Raw genomic sequence first — 17,827 nt, 5'->3', positions numbered from 1 at the left:
TGTCCTGTGCTTCCAGGTGTGTATCTATCAGAGGCAAGCTCTCTTTAAAGCGTAACCTCTCGGCATCCTCCATGTTGAAACTGAACGTGTCCCCTTTTGGTGCTGAAGCAGTGTGGCAGCCCGCTTGCTGGCCATTCCCTGGTGTTAGCTGCTTATCCATGCTGTGCTAGTGATGTGTGCAGCTTGGAAAAAAGCCCAAAGTGTGAAAAAAGTGTCCAGTGGTGCTGGGTAACACCGCCTTGCTGGTAAGGTATCCTGATAGCACTAGAATAAGATACACATCAGTAATATCTGTGGGTGCCCTGGCTCGGGTGGGAGACAGGAACGAGGCCCTGAATCCCGTGGTACAAAACACAAAAAATGCCCGGCACTCCCACTAAAACAGCATGAATCCGGGTGCCCTCTGCAGCAGATAATACGGTAAAAAGCAGAAAGAAGGCAGCGGCACTCCGTCAAAATCAAAACCGTGTATTAAATCACAAAAACAGTGGTCACATATCAACCAACGTTTCGGGACCCTAAGATCCCTTTGTCAAGGAGTGAACAGTGTGACAGAAGAAGACCCCTTACCTTTATAACACCCGGTGCAGACCCGGTGCACGTGGAGGAGAGCGGGGCCTGACGCCGTCAATCGCGGGGATCGCCGGAAGTGCTCCGGCGTCTCCAGGAAGTGACATGGTGTCGGGTTCGTGACGCGGCTGCCGTGGCAACCAGCGTCGCTTTCCTGTAACACCCGCGCCGGCCCTGCAATGACAATAGATGTGGTTAAAAAAAAAAAACCACGAAAGAGTCAAGTGTAGCTGCAGCATGAAAAATAGATAAAATGCTCTGGGGACGGCTGTTGTAATTGGTATAAGATGGGGTGAAGTTTGACAGCGTGGGCGGTCTGTGTGTGCAAATGACACGCTGGACAGGGGTTGACAGGTTAGATATGTATGAAATGTTTGTGCGTGAAATGTGAGGCCACGTTGACAAAAGTACAAGGATAGAAACGAGACTTAGAATGGAGGGATAGAGTAGAAGTAAAAGAGAAAAAAAGGGAAGCGGATGGGATGCAGAAAAAAAGTAGTAGTGTGGGGAGAAAATAAATGATGAGAGAGCAGTATGTGGAGGAGGGAAACAGGAAAAAAAGGCAGAGAAAAGTGATGAAACTGACAATGTCAAAAGGCTGGAAAAAGAGGTTGAAAAGGAAAAAGGGAGGAAAAGGGAGAAACGGGAAGGGGACGAAATTCCCCTGCAGCGGCAGGCACACCTGGGAGCACACTGGGGAGGAGGGTAAGTTGTCTTACTTAATTATTTTGTGTATTTAAGCACTGGTTTTTGTTCACGTGTGTTGTCTGAGGAAGGGGCTAGTCCCCGAAACGTCACAATAAAGGTTGCCCTGCGGGGTTTTTTCTTCATATACATCATTTTTGCCAAGTCTTTGAGTGCCGCCCTCTCCAAGGTATTATATGCTAGTCAGAGGTGACCAGCCCTGAAGGGAAGGCACCGGAGCAGGATTTGCGTTAGTCCGGAGTGCCGGGGTCCAGTTGCTGACTATATATATATATATATATATATATATATATATATAAAAACACATTTCTGCTGTGGGGTACACTGAGCTCCACAAGGATTGGACACTGGGGTGTAGAGTAGGATCTTGATCCGAGGCACCAACAGGCTCAAAGCTTTGACTGTTCCCAGAATGCACAGCGCCGCCTCCTCTATAACCCCGCCTCCCTGCACAGGAGCTCAGTTTTGTAAGTTGGTGCTGCAGTAAGCAGGCACTTAAACAGAGGGGCTGCTCCAGGCAGCCCTAAGAAAAGCTTTTTATGAGGTAAAAAGTGAAGACTTCAAGAGCAGCATCGGTTGTAAATGTCTTGTGACATTCACTGCTGCAGCTCCAGCTCTCCCCAGCGGCGCTGTACACTCCCGAGCCCTTGTTGCCGGGTACCTACAGCGGAGGCTCCGGTTTTCTTCACGTTAGACACACACGGCTGGTGCTCTCCAGGATCGCGTGGCCGCGCTTCGGGAGGTGGTAAGTGGGTCCCGCTAGCGGGACCCGTTCATTATCGCGATCCGTCGCGGTCAGTGGGAGGCGGGCCGCGCGCGCTGGCGGGGGGACACTGTGGATACAGGCGATCCCACTAGATAACCAGGGCATGGTCGCAGGTTTTCTCTCTAAACCAATTCTTATATCGCCCACAGTACCCGGTGGTTTTGCCAGCAGAGGGGATAAGGCTTAGACCTGAAGCCCCTCCCCCAGCCCCAGGGCGCCATTTCTAGCAAGTGTTCCCGCCCTGGAGCTGCATATCTGTCTATTCCTCACTCCCTGTCAGTGTCTGCGGCGCCATTATCCCTCAGCTCACTGTTGCTGGGACTGATTGGACAAATCCTCCTATGTAAAGCCACCTGGTTGTCAGTGCTGTGACTTTACAAGACACTTAAGTATTCTACCTGCCTTTTTTAGTCAGTGTTAGTAAGAAAGAGTGCATTTAGTCAGGGTTTTCTAGTACAATTACCCTGTGATATACATCCACTTCTTACTGTGTACTGTTATATCATTTGTTATATAGCTGTGTAAGCTAGTCCAGTGCAGTATTATTGTTAGTAATAACCTCTGCATTGTACAAACTGACTATCTGTGTGTGCATTTGCTAGCTGAGTGGTGTCCATTTCGTGTCTTTCACTCAACCTGCTATCCCTATGCATAACCTGAGGGGGCTTGGTGCATCAGGTTTTATCTAATATAGGATTTTCACAAAGATATACTGTATTACGTATTTCTCTTACGTCCTAGAGGATGCTGGGGACTCCGTAAGGACCATGGGGTATAGACGGGCTCCGCAGGAGACATGGGCACCCAAAAGAACTTTTAGTATGGGTGTGTACTGGCTCCTCCCTCCATGCCCCTCCTCCAGACCTCAGCTAGATCTTGTGCCCAGAGGAGATAGGGTGCATTACAGGGAGCTCTCATGAGTATTCTGTAAAAGAACTTTTTTAGGTTTTTTATTTTCAGGGAGCTCTGCTGGCAACAGACTCCCTGCATCGTGGGACTGAGGGGAGAGAAGCAGACCCACTTCTTAAGAGTCTAAGGGCTCTGCTTCTTAGGCTACTGGACACCATTAGCTCCAGAGGGAGTCGGAACACAGGTCTCACCCTGGGGTTCGTCCCGGAGCCGCGCCGCCATCCTCCTCACAGATGCCGGAAAAAAGAAGCCGGTGAGTAAAGAAGAAAGAAGACGTCAGGCAGCAGAAGACTTCAGATCTTCCTGAGGTAAGCGCGCAGCAGTAAGCTGCGCACCATTGCTCCCACACTTTACATACATACAGGGCACTGATGTGTGCAGGGCGCAGGGGGGGGCGCCCTAGGCAGCAATAATCCTCGTTTGGGCATAAAATTAAGTAGTTAGGCTGCGGAGGCAGTAAACTACAGATCCCCCGCCATTTTTTCAAATATACAAGCGGGACCGAAGCCCGCCGCGTGAGGAGGCGGAGCTTGATCCCTCAGCATTAACCAGCGCCATTTTCTCCACAGAGGCTGCAGAGAACGCTTGCTCCCCGGACTCTCCCCTGCTGAACATCAGAGGGCTGGAAACAAAGAGAGGGGGGCACATAATTGGCGCAGTGAGTGGGGAAAATCAGTATATATATGATATAAAAGCGCTGTCTGGGTGTTTTCCTGGGTCAGTTTGGCGATGGTGTGTGCTGGTATACTCTCTCTCTGTCTCTCCAAAGGGCCTGCTTTAGGGAATTGTCCCCTCATAGCTATATCCCTGTGTGTGTGGGGTGTCGGTACGTGTGTGTCGGCATGTCTGAAACGGAAGGCTTATCCAAAGAGGAGGTGGAACAGATGAGTGGTGGGTCCCAGTCGGCGGTGCCAACTCAGGATTGGATGGATATGTGGCATATGTTAAATGCTAGTGTAGCTTCACTGCATAAGAGGCTGGACAAAGCAGAGTCCAGGATGTCGGCAGGTGGTCAATCTACGGATTGTGCCGACTCACAGGACCCGTCGGGGTCTCAGAAACGTCCATTCTCACAAATAGGGGACACAGATACCGACACGGACTCTGATTCCAGTGTCGACTATAATGAAGCAAGATTGCACTCCAGGGTGTCAAAAAGTATTCAGTGCATGATTATTGCAATAAAAGATGTTTTACATATCACTGATGATCCCTCGGTGCCCGACACGAGGATACACATGTTTAAGGGAAAGAAACAGGTTATAAACTTTCCACCTTCCCATGAACTTAATGAGTTATGTGAAAAAGCATGGGAAACTCCAGATAAGAAGCTGCAGATTCCCAAAAGGATTCTTATGGCGTACCCTTTCCCTACACAGTACAGGGTACGTTGGGAATCCTCTCCCACAGTGGACAAAGCCTTAACACGCCTTTCCAAGAAGGTGGCGCTACCGTCCCCTGACACAGCGGCCCTCAAGGACCCTGCGGACTGCAGGCAAGAGACTACATTAAAGTCTATTTACACACATACTGGTACTTTGCTTAGACCGCCAATTGCGTTGGTATGTAGTGCAGTAGCAGCTTGGACAGATACCCTGTCAGCTGACCTTGATACCCTAGATAGGGATACCATTTTGTTAACATTAGCTCATATTAAGGACGCAGTCTTATATATGAGGGACGCTCAACGAGACATTGGATTACTGGGTTCAAGAGCCAATGCTATGGCTATTTCGGCAAGAAGAGCCTTATGGATCCGCCAATGGACGGGGGATGCAGACTCAAAAAGACATATGGAGGTTTTACCTTACAAAGGTGATGTATTGTTTGGGGACGCCCTCGCGGACCTGGTTTCCACAGCTACCACGGGTAAGTCTACCTTTTTACCTTTTGTTCCCCAACAGCAAAAGAAACCTCCACAATATCAGATGCAGTCCTTTTGGTCGCATAGATCCAGAAGAGGTCGGGGCTCCTCTTTCCTCGCCAGAGGTTAGGGTAGAGGCAAGAGGACACCTGCTGCGGCTAGTTCCCAAGAGCAGAAGTCCTCCCCAGCTTCCGCTAAGTCTACCGCATGACGCTGGGGCTCCCCTGCAGGAGTCCGCACAGGTGGGGGCACGCCTTCGACTATTCAGCCAAGTCTGGGTTCAGTCAGACGTGGACCCTTGGGTGATAGAAATAGTCTCCCAGGGCTACAAGCTGGAATTCGAAGAGGTGCCCCCACGCCGATTTTTCAAGTCGGCCTTACCAGCTTCTACCCCAGAGCAGGAAGTAGTGCTAGCTGCAATTCAAACGCTGTGTCAACAGCGAGTGATTATCAGGGTTCCCCTGAGCCAACAGGGAAAAGGGTATTATTCAACCCTATTTGTGGTCCCGAAGCTGGATGGTTCGGTCAGACCTATTTTAAATCTAAAATCCCTAGACCTGTACCTGAAAAGATTCAAATTCAAGATGGAATCGCTCCGAGCAGTGATAGCCCATACCTGATTTTTCACGTGGATAGGGCAGAGTTGAGGACTCGTCCTCAATTTCTGCCCAAGGTGGTCTCATCTTTTCATATGAACCAACCTATTGTCGTGCCTGTGGCTACACGGGACTTGGAGGATTCAGAGTCCCTGGATGTGGTCAGGGCTTTGAAGATTTATGTGACCAGAACGGCTAGGATCAGGAAGACCGAAACTCTGTTAGTTCTGTATGCGGCCAACAAGGTTGGCGCTCCTGCTTCAAAGCAGACTATTGCTCGCTGGATCTGTAACACGATTCAACAGGCGCATTCTTCGGCAGGATTGCCATTGCCTAAATCGGTTAAGGCCCATTCCACTAGGAAGGTGGGCTCTTCTTGGGCGGCTGCCCGAGGGGTCTCGACACTACAACTGTGCCGAGCTGCTACTTGGTCGGGTTCAAACACCTTTGCAAAGTTCTATATGTTTGATACCCTGGCTGAGGAGGACCTCCTGTTTGCTCAATCGGTGTTGCAGAGTCATCAGCGCACTCCCGCCTGTTTGGGAGCTTTGGTATAATCCCCATGGTCCTTACAGAGTCCCCAGCATCCTCTAGGACGTTAGAGAAAATAAGATTTTACTTACCAGTAAATCTATTTCTCGTAGTCCGTAGAGGATGCTGGGCGCCCGTCCCAAGTGCGGACTTCTTCTGCAAGACTTGTATATAGTTATTGCTTACATAAGGGTTATGTTATAGTTGATCGGGTTTGAACCGAGGCTATGTTATTGTTCATACTGTAAACTGGGTAGTTTATCACAAGTTATACGGTGTGATTGGTGTGGCTGGTATGAATCTTGCCCTTAGATTTACAAAAATCCTTTCCTCATACTGTTCATCTCCTCTGGGCACAGTTTCTCTGAGGTCTGGAAGAGGGACATAGAGGGAGGAGCCAGTGCACACCCAGAATCCAAAGCTTTCTTAAAGTGCCCTATCTCTTGCGGAGCCCGTCTATTCCCCATGGTTGTTACGGAGTCCCCAGCATCCTCTACGGACTACGAGAAATAGATTTACCGGTAAGTAAAATCTTATTTTTTCCTGGGTCTTTGGCACTGGGTGTGTGCTGGCATACTCTCTCTCTCTGTCTCTCCAAAGGGCCTTGTGGGGGAACTGTCTTCAGATAAGACGATTCCCAGAGTGTGTGGTGTGTCGGTACGCGTGTGTCGACATGTCTGAGGTAGAAGGCTCTCCTAGGGAGGAGGTGGAGCAAAGGAATGTGGTGTCTCCGTCGACAACGCCGACACCTGACTGGATGGATATGTGGAATGTTTTAAGTGCTAATGTGAATTTATTGCACAAAAGATTGGACAAAGCTGAGGCTAGGGATCAGGCAGGGAATCAACACCTGCCTGTCGCAGGGACCTTCGGGGTCTCAAAAGCGCCCACTATCCCAAATAGTAGACACTGATACCGACACGGATTCTGACTCCAGTGTCGACTACGATGATGCAAAGTTACAGCCAAAATTGGCTAAAAGTATTCGATATATGATTATTGCAATAAAGGATGTACTGCATATCACTGATGACCCCTCTGTCCCTGACACGAGGGTACACATGTTTAAGGGAAAGAAAGCTGAGGTAACCTTTTCCCCCTCTCATAAGCTGAACGAGTTATGTGAAAAAGTGTGGGAATCTCCAGACAAGAAACTGCAGATTCCCAAAAGGATTCTTATGACGTATCCTTTCCCGGCAAAGGACAGGATACGGTGGGAATCCTCCCCTAGGGTGGACAAAGCGTTGACACGCCTATTCAAAAAGGTAGCGCAGCCATCCCAAGATACGGCTACCCTCGGATCCTGCTGATCGCAAGCAGGAGGTTACCTTGAAGTCCATTTACGCACATTCTGGTACCTTACTCAGACCGGCGATAGCGTCGGCTTGGGTTTGTAGCGCTGTAATAGCGTGGACAGATACCTTATCGACGGAGATTGATACCCTGGATAAGGATACCATTTTATTGACTCTAGGACATATTAAAGATGCTGTCTTATATATGAGATGCTCAAAGAGACATTGGCCTACTGGGTTCTAGAGTCAACGCTATGGCGATTTCTGCTAGACGAGTCCTATGGACCCGGCAATGGACAGGTGATGCCGACTCAAAGAGGCATATGGAGATTTTACCTTACAGGGGTGATGAATTGTTTGGGGAAGGTCTCTCGGACCTGGTCTCCACAGCTACGGCAGGTAAATCTAATTTTCTACCTTATATTCCCTCACAGCCTAAGAAAGAACCACATTATCAAATGCAGTCCTTTCGGTCACAGAGAAACAAGAGAGTACGAGGTGCGTCCTTTCTTGTCAGAGGAAAGGGCAGAGGAAAAAAACTGCAAAACACAGCTAGTTCCCAGGAACAGAAGTACTCCCTGGCCTCTACTAAATCCACCACATGACGCTGGGGCTCCGCTAAGGGAGTCCGCCCCAGTGGGGGCACATCTTCGAGTTTTCAGCCACATCTGGGTTCACTCGCAGGTGGATCCCTGGGCAATAGAAATTGTTTCCCAGGGTTACAAGCTGGATTTCGAAGAGGTGCCTCCTCGCCGATTGGCCCTACCTACTTCTCCCCCAGAAAGGGAGATAGTATTAAATGCAATTCACAAATTGTATCTTCAACAGGTGGTGGTCAAAGTTCCCCTACTTCAGCAAGGGAGGGGATATTACTCAACCCTGTTTGTAGTCATGAAACCGGACTGTCCGGTCGGACCCATTTTAAATTTAAAATCCCTGAACCTATACTTGAAAAGGTTCAAGTTCAAGATGGAATCGCTCAGAGCGGTCATCGCCAGCCTAGAAGGGGGGGGGATTTTATGGTATCCCTGGACATAAAGTATGCATACCTTCATGTTCCCATAAATCCACCTCATCAGGCGTACCTGAGATTTGCGGTACAGGATTGTCATTACCAATTTCAGACGTTGCCGTTTGGGCTTTCCACGGCCCCCGAGGATTTTCACCAAGGTAATGGCGGAAATGATGGTGCTCCTGCGCAAGCAGGGTGTCACAATTATCCCGTACTTGGACGATCTCCTCATAAAGCGAGATCACGAGAGCAGTTGCTGAACAGCGTGTCACTTTCACTGAAGGTGTTACAGCAACACGGCTGGATTCTCAATATCCCAAAGTCACAGTTGGTTCCTACGACTCGTCTGACCTTTTTAGGCATGATTCTGGATACGTACCAGAAAAGGGTTTATCTTCCAATAGAAAAGGCCTAGGAACTCATGACTCTCGTCGGGAACCTATTGAAGCCAAAACAGGTGTCAGTGCATCACTGCACTTGGGTCCTGGGTAAGATGGTGGCATCTTACGAGGCCATTCCCTTCGGCAGGTTCCATGCGAGGACTTTCCAGTGGGACATACTAGACAGATGGTCCGGGTCACATCTACAGATTCATCAGCTGATCACCCTTTCCCCCAGGGCCAGGGTATCTCTCCTGTGGTGGTTACAGAGTGCTCACCTTCTAGAGGGTCGCAGGTTCGGCATTCAGGACTGGATTCTGGTAACCACGGACGCGAGCCTCCGAAGTTGGGGAGCAGTCACACAGGGAAGAAACTTCCAAGGTCTTAGTCAAGAGACTTGTCTTCACATCAACGTCCTGGAGCTGAGGGCCATATACAACGCCCTTCATCAAGCGGCGATCTTGCTTCGCGACCTACCGGTTCTGATCCAGTCAGACAACATCACCGCAGTGGCTCATGTAAACCGCCAAGGCGGCACAAGGAGCAGAGTGGCAATGGCGGAAGCCACTAGGATTCTTCGCTGGGCGGAAAATCATGTAAGCGCACTGTCAGCAGTGTTCATTCCGGGAGTGGACAACTGGGAAGCAGACTTCCTCAGCAGACACGACCTGCATCCAGGAGAGTGGGGACTTCATCAGGAAGTCTTCGCACAGATTGCAAGTCAGTGGGGACTGCCACAGATAGACATGATGGTGTCCCGCCTCAACAAAAAGCTACAGAGGTATTGCGCCAGGTCAAGAGACCCTCAGGCAGTGGCTGTGGAGGCGCTAGTGACACCGTGGGTGTTCAAGTCGGTCTATGTGTTTCCTCCTCTTCCTCTCATCCCAAAGGTGTTGAGAATAATAAGAAAAAGAGGAGTACAGACAATTCTCATTGTTCCAGATTGGCCGCGACGGGCCTGGTATCCAGATCTGCAGGAGATGCTCACAGAAGATCCGTGACCTCTTCCTCTAAGACAGGACTTGCTGCAACAGGGGCCCTGTCTGTTCCAAGACTTACCGCGGCTGCGTTTGACGGCATGGCGGTTGAACGCAGGATCCTAGCGGAAAAGGGCATTCCGGATGAGGTCATTCCTACTCTGATAAAGGCTAGGAAGGATGTGACGGCTAAACATTATCACCGTATATGGAGAAAGTATGTTTATGTTTCTTGGAGTGAGGCCAGGAATGCTCCTACGGAAGAATTCCATCTGGGCCGTTTCCTTCACTTACTACAAACTGGAGTGAATTTGGGCCTAAAGTTAGGCTCCATTAAGGTTCAGATTTCGGCCTTATCCATTTTCTTTCAGAAGGAATTGGCTTCTCTCCCAGTAGTACAGACTTTTGTGAAGGGAGTGCTGCATATTCAGCCTCCTTATGTACCTCCGGTGGCGCCTTGGGACCTTAACGTGGTGTTGAGTTTCCTTAAGTCGCACTGGTTTGAACCACTTAAAACGGTGGAGTTAAAATATCTCACTTGGAAGGTGGTCATGTTCTTAGCCTTGGCTTCGGCTAGGCGAGTTTCAGAATTGGCGGCTTTGTCTCATAAAAGCCCCTATCTGGTTTTCCATATGGATAGAGCGGAATTGCGGACCCGTCCTCAATTTTTGCCTAAGGTGGTGTCCTCTTTTCATATGAACCAACCTATTGTGGTGCCTGTGGCTACGCGAGATTTGGAGGATTCCGAGTCCCTTGATGTGGTCAGGGCTTTGAAAATTTACGTGGCCAGAACTGCTAGGGTCAAAAAAACAGAAGCACTGTTTGTTCTGTATGCAGCCAACAAGGTTGGCGCTCCTGCTTTAAAACAGACTATTGCTCGCTGGATCTGTAACACAATTCAGCAGGCGCATTCTACGGCTGGATTGCCGTTACCAATATCGGTTAAGGCCCATTCCACTAGGAAGGTGGGCTCTTCTTGGGCGGCTGCCCGAGGCGTCTCGGCATTACAGCTTTGTCGAGCTGCTACTTGGTCGGGTTCAAACACCTTTGCAACGTTCTGTAAGTTTGATACCCTGGCTGAGGAGGACCTCCTGTTTGCTCAGTCGGTGCTGCAGAGTCATCCACACTTTCCCACCCGTTTGGGAGCTTTGGTATAATCCCCATGGTCCTTACGGAGTCCCCAGCATCCTCTAGGACGTAAGAGAAAATAAGATTTTAAACCTACCGGTAAATCTTTTTCTCGTAGTCCGTAGAGGATGCTGGGCGCCCGTCCCAAGTGTGGACTACTTCTGCAAGACTTGTATATAGTTTTGTTTACATAAGGGTTATGTTATAGTTTTCATCGGTCTCGAACTGATGCTGTGTTGTTTCATACTGTTAACTGGTTCGTATATAACACAAGTTATACGGTGTGAATGGTGTGGGCTGGTATGAATCTTGCCCTTGGATTAACAAAAACCCTTTCCTCGTACTGTCCGTCTCTTCTGGGCACAGTTTCTCTAACTGAGGTCTGGAGGAGGAGCATAGAGGGAGGAGCCAGTGCACACCCATACCTAAAGTTCTTTCTTAAAGTGCCCATGTCTCCTGCGGAGCCCATCTAACCCCATGCTCCTTACGGAGTCCCCAGCATCCTCTACGGACTACGAGAAAAAGATTTACCGGTAGGTTTAAAATCTTATTTTTTCTCTATTATTTAGTCACCATATCTCTCCTTTATCTCTGCCAGTGCTGACTACACTGCGCAGGGGTTTGGGTTTAGAGATATAGTGCTGCTGATAATTGTACTGTGTTACCTCATACTGCAAGTTATATCATGTCTGCTTCTGAGGGTAACGGTTCTTGGGCTGAACACACTGCTGGTGTTGCTGAAGCCACAGACCCATATGAGGAGAATATAGCAGCTGGGGGCTCTTGTTCTGGCGGCTCCTTGCCCCCCAGTGGGACTGTGGCAACGGAGGCACATAATGACCCGCCGTGGGCCACTTTTCCCACACTTCTGCATACGCTAGTACATAAACTAACACCCCCTATGGGACCCCCAATGCCGGTACAACCGTATGTGGTCCCTGCAGCTAACCCGCCGTGGGCGGACGATTTATCTGCTCAGTTAAAGAAGTTGAACCAGTCCCTGACTACTAAAAAGTCTGACCGTCGCTCGCCAAGGGGTCCTTTAAGCGAGCGGTAGTCTCCTCACAATCCACTGCTGTCACTGACACCTCGTCTGATGAAGACGGCACGTATACTGACCCCACAGGTTCTGACTCCAATACGGCTGATGGGGAGGGTAGTTAACATGTGGATGTTCCTGATCTTTTGGAGGCTATTAAGTTAATTCTACAGATTACGGATGATCCCGAGCCATCCGTCCCTCCTAAGAAACCAGATAGGTTCAAGCGTCAGAAGGTGGTTAAACAAGTTTTACCTCACTCTGACCACCTAGTGGATATACGTCAGGAACCCTGGGAAAACCCGGGTACGAAGTTTGTGCCTCACAAGAAGATGCTGGCTCGCTATCCCCTCGCGCCAGAGCTGTCTAAGAATTGGGAAACGCCTCCTCCAGTGGACTCGCATGTGGCCAGGATGGTGGTTTCCTCAGCTCTGCCTGTCACTACCGTCACGTCTCTAAAAAAGCCTACGGATAAGCGTGTGGAGGGTTGTCTGAAAGCGATTTACACCCTCACGGGTGCTGAGCAAAGACCCACTATTGCAGCCAGGCACGGATACAGAGGGGGGCGGTGGGGGCGATCGCCCCCCCTAGCACACTTCTGCCTACAGACAATCTGTCTGTGAAGTCCTGCTCCTTAACCCCTTCCTATCTCAGCTGGCCGTCAGCTATAGTCAGTCAGCTATAGTCAGTGGTGTGAGTCGCAGCAGCTCACAGCGGGTGCCCCTTCCTCCTCACTCACCCTTTTGGCCTGCACGGCAGTTAATCAATCAACATAGTTTGTTGATTGAGACTGCTTTCATCTCCCCAGCGTCTCCTTGCTGATAACAGATCCAGGAAGTGTGGCTGTGTGTTGGGGGCGTGGCTTCACTTATAAGACAGGCTAGTGGGCTAATACAAACAGTATACTATAGTGTGTTTACTTTTTTCCACACTGAGAGCATGCTGCATTCCTGCACCCAGAGACCAGCCAGAGGGACTTTCCTGCCAATCTGTGCCATTGACCAGCCTGTGGAAAAGGGACCATCTTACCAGCCTGTTGCAGAGGAACCAGCCAGTAAGAGATCTTCTTGCCATATTCCCTAGGCAGGGTATTACAGGTTGAGTCTCACATATGTGCGATACAGTAGAACAGAGGATGTCTGTAGTAGATGCACTTATAGGTTTTAAAATATTCCTTGTATTTCATAATATTAAACATTACATATCATGTCCTGTCAGTGAAATACTAAAATAATAGAGAGATGCGTGTAAAAGTACAGAAAATGTGTATAAAAATGCTATACAAGAAATATGGTGTATGCTAATCTGTCCTCTATTTGGTTACTTTCTCATAACACCATACTCCTTCTACAAGGTATCAACTCGGAATTGTCCTCACCGTGTAATTCCCCTACAAGGTGCCCTCACTATAGCCTCACAAATGAGTATTAACGTCTTCAAGTTCCTGTATAGCATTGGTCCTATAATGTGCATCAGTTTATATATCAGTGGGAGAGATCCCTTGATTATAAATGGCACCCTAATAGCTGGTAGGGATATATTGCAAGATAAGCAGGTAAAGGATGTTAGTGGGTGTTTGGTATAATAATCACTTCTACAACACATCAAATCAAAGTCCCCCAATATAACATCTATCCAAATCCCTAGAAATATTTCAATTGCTTGATATGGTGCGTCCTCGGGAGCCTCACTCTCTTATAACTGATGTCATTACAGACAAGGGGCCTAATTCACACCTGATCACTGCTGTGCATTTTCTCACAGCAGCCGTTCAGGTTTGAACTGCACATATACGCTGGTGCATGCCAGACAGCCGACGGCCATCTCAGCCCTGCCAGGCAGAGGCGGACGCTGGGCAGGAGGGTGCGGGCCGGTGGCGTTTTGCTGCCTTTTTAGGGGTGCGGTCCAGGCAACGCAGGTGTGCCCGGACCGTGCGGGGGGCAGGCTGCTGCGTGACGTCACACGCAGCCGCTGTGACCCGGTCAGTGACTAGTAGCTCCCTGCCTGTGCGCAGGAGCTGCGCTGGTAGGGAGCTACTCATCAAGTACAAAAGCATTGCCGCTGTGCGATGGTTTTGAACTTGTACGGTGGGGAGTCAGACATGCGGGGCGGACTAGCCTTGTGCTGGGTCCCCCCCCCCCCCCCGCATGTCTGAGTAACTGATCGTAGCTGCACGGCTACGATCAAGATTGAATTATGCCAAATGTCTTGTCACTACTGTTGCCACAAATGCCGTATTTTGATGGCCCTCTATTATACCATCTATATGTTCATCATAATTTATGACACGTCCTGTACAGTTGTGATACCTACAGTATACAAAGTTGTAATTCCCTAATATTGGGGTATAACAAAAAAATATTAAATTAAAGCAGAATGTCTGGATTAATTATGATTGACTTATTCTATATCAGCACCTCATATTAACATGAGAAACATTAACAATCTGATAATAGATTTATAAAATAGACAATCCTAGCAGTGCGCACAAGCAGAAAAAAAGCAGCTCGGTGAGCTCAATATTTTACTTAAAGGTATCCTCACATCTTCACCAAATATGTGCCAAAAAAGGTTGAATAGAAGTTATCCAGCGCTACTGCATACAGTATGTAGGTCATTCATAAATATACCACTTCAGATACAGCAGATGTCATATCTCACAGTATACTTCTTATTAGGCTCATTCAGATATACCCAAAATGTAAGAGATAAGCAATTATAGTGAAACACTGTTTAATAATTGTAAGATTTAATATGAGAAAAACGAAAACATATAAACTCCACACAGATCACATGTATTTCCAAGTGGCCAAATTTTGACAATTCCAGCTAGACATGAACTGTTATTTAAGCAGTTCAGAATGCACTTGAAACAGTGCAAGTCCTGGGTTCTCCCACTGGTGCAGGCTCAGGTTTGGCTGAAATTTACAATTATTAAACAGTACTTCACTATATTTGCTTATCCCTTTCATTGGAGATAGCTGAATGAGCCTAATAAGAAGTATGACATCTGCTGTATCTGAAGTGGTATATTTATGAACAACCTACATATGCAGTAGCACTGGCTAAATTCTATACAACAATGTGATAATACCTATAATTCCTTAAATTAATTGTATCAATCAGATAACTATGGTATACTTGCAACATTTTTCTGGAAAAAAAAGGGTGGTGGGGGGATTTCCCAAACCTATGTGGCACATAGATGCAAAAGGGATTTTAATCTACAGGTGAACTCCTGCGAGTATTACGTACTCTCACTTAATCCTGGTTAGTCTCAAACTCCATTATTGGACAATTACAAATGTGGAATTCATCTATTAGGGTTGGCAAGTGTTGAGTACTGTGTGGGATTATCAAATAATTGGTCTAACCCCCCAAGACTCTGTGCCTAAAATCCCCTTGGTACTATTCAGCAGTTCCCCTTATTATAATAATATAACAGGGTATTATAATGTGTCTTCCCTTCCTGGTTCAGTAACACATAAAATGCCAGTTGTTACCATTTGTATCCATAAAAGTTGCTAGTATCCCAAAGAAAGGAATTATAGGTATTATCACATTGTTACTGTTTCTCATTTTAATATAATGCGCTTATATAGATTCAGTCAATCATCAAGGTTTATGATAATACTGTATTTCATAACGACGTTGACATATAAACCTTGATGATTGACTGTCTCTATATCAGTACCTCATATTAAGATGAGAAATAGCTGCAAATAATTACTCCAGACATTTTGTTTATATTTAATTTTCTTTTGCTATACCCCAATATTAGGGGATTATAACTTTTTATACTGTAGGTATCACAATTGTACATGACGTGTCATACATTATGATGAACATAAGGAGGGATTTGGATAGATGTCATATTGGGCAACTTTGCTTTGATGTGTTGTAGAAGTGATTATTATACCTAACATCCACTAACAAATCCTTTACCTGCAATTATACCTATTTGTGTGATGGATGAATTTGGACGGGAGAGGGGAGGAGTCAAGATGGGAGGGGTCAAGATGAGAGGGGTGGAGTCAAGACGAGAGAGGGGAGGAGTCGGGACTGGAGAGGGGAGGGGTCAAGATTAAACCGTAAACCGCCCCCCCTAAAAGAAAAGTCTAGATCCGACCCTGATTGCAGCTACATGGGCTGCCGAGGCTATTGAAGCGTGGGCCTTGGAGTTAGATACTGAAATCTCCTCTGACCATGCTAGACAATGCTCGTCATATCTTGTCACAGCTTCTCGCTATATTAAAGAGGCGGCTTCGGATGCGGGTATCCTAGCAGCCAAGGCCTCTTACTACGTCAGTCCTGGCTCGCCGGATATTGTGGCTGAGATCCTGGTCTGTGGATCTGGACTCTAGAAAAACCCTGGAGGTACTCCCTTTCAAGGGAGAAATTCTGTTTGGGGAGGACTTAAATAAGATAGTGGCTGACTTGGCTACTGCCAAAACTGCCTGTCTACCAAATGCCGCTCCTTCTATGTCGAAGGTTAAAGGACGTCCTTTCGCCCTTCAGGTAAAGCAAAAGGTCAGGCGTACCACAAGCAGGCCCGCACTTCCAAACCTGGTAAGCCGAAGCCCAAAAGAGCCTGGGCGGACCGTCAGCCAGCTTCCAAGACCGATAAGCCTGCCGCATGACGGGGCGGGCCTCCCCCTGGGGGATCCCAGGGTGGGGGGCCGGCTTCTAGGGTATACCCAGGAATGGTTGAAGACCACTTCAGATGCCTGGGTATGGGATGTCATCACTCGAGGTTACGCCATAGCCTTCAAATCCGACCCCCTCATCGATTTTGACAGACAGACGTCCCGTCGGACCAGACAAAGGCAAACACTCTGCATTAGGTGGTACAGACCCTCCTGGATACAGGAGTCGTAGTACAGGTGCCTCTTGCTCAGAGGGGCTGGGGGTACGATTCTCTGCTGTTTCTAGTCCCGAAACCGAATGGGTTCTCCCCGCCCATTCTCAACCTCAAGGCATTGAACAAGTTTGTGAAGGTTTACAAGTTTCGTATGGAAACCCTTCGCTCTATAGTTCTGGCTTTGGATCCTGGGGACTACATGGTCTCCCTGGATATACAGGATGCTTACCTGCATATTCCTATAGCAGCGTCACATCAGCAATACCTGAGGTTCGCTATTAGCAACCTTCATTACCAGTTTCGGGCGTTACCTTTTGGTTTAACAACGGCTCCGCGAGTTTTCACCAAAGTAATGGCGGTGATGACGGTGGTACTCCGCCGTCAAGGGGTCATGATACTGCCGTACCTGGACAACTTTTTAATCCTGGCAAATTCCCCAGAACTTCTCCTGTGTCATCTGGATATGACGGTCCGGTTTCTACAAGCCCACGGGTGGCTCATCAACTGGAAGAAATCCTCCCTGGTCACTGCTCAGAGCATGGTGCACCTGGGAGCGCTATTGGACACTCACAACCAGCGGTTGTTCTTGTCTCAGGAGAAAGTCCTGAAGCTTCAGGACAGGATTCGTTGCTTCCTTTCTCGTCCGCAAGTGTCGATACATTCGGCGATGCAGGTGCTGGGCCTCATGGTGTCCGCATTCGACATGGTGGAGTATGCTCAATTCCATTCTTGCCCCCTCCAGAGGCTGATTCTAGCCAAGTGGGATGGCCTGCCTCACCGGATCAGGTATCACATGATCTCATTGACTCCGGAGGTCTGTCTGTCGCTACTTTGGTGGCTCCAGGACCAACAGTTGTGCAGGTGCCGTCCCTTCTGGATATCCAACTGGGTCCTGTTGACGACAGATGCCAGTCTAAGAGGTTGGGGCGCGGTGCTGGAGCAACACTCCCTTCAGGGTCGGTGGACCAAGGAGGAATCTCTCCTCTCGATCAACATTCTGGAATTGCGGGCGGTCTACAATGCGTTGAACCTGGCCCAGCATTTAATTAAGAACCATCCTGTTAAAATACAATCGGACAACGCCACCACAGTGGCTTACATAAATCATCAAGGTGGCACTCGAAGCCGTTTGGCAATGAAGGAAGTCTCACGGACTCTACGTTGGGCGGAACGCCATCTACCGGCCATATTCAT

The 17,827-nt window shown here is 48.3% G+C and overlaps 1 protein-coding gene across 27 annotated transcripts in view; it reads left to right on the top strand.

The window, feature by feature from the left end:
• The window catches only part of DLG1 (discs large MAGUK scaffold protein 1), a 1,011,951-nt gene that overhangs the window by 570,466 nt on the left and 423,658 nt on the right, over positions 1 to 17,827 (top strand). The window lies entirely within an intron of this gene.

Source organism: Pseudophryne corroboree, chromosome 4, assembly GCF_028390025.1.
Source record: "Pseudophryne corroboree isolate aPseCor3 chromosome 4, aPseCor3.hap2, whole genome shotgun sequence".
Lineage (NCBI taxonomy): Eukaryota > Metazoa > Chordata > Amphibia > Anura > Myobatrachidae > Pseudophryne > Pseudophryne corroboree.
The sequence above is the reverse complement of the archived record's forward strand: the minus strand, read 5'-3'. Positions and strand labels throughout refer to the sequence as shown.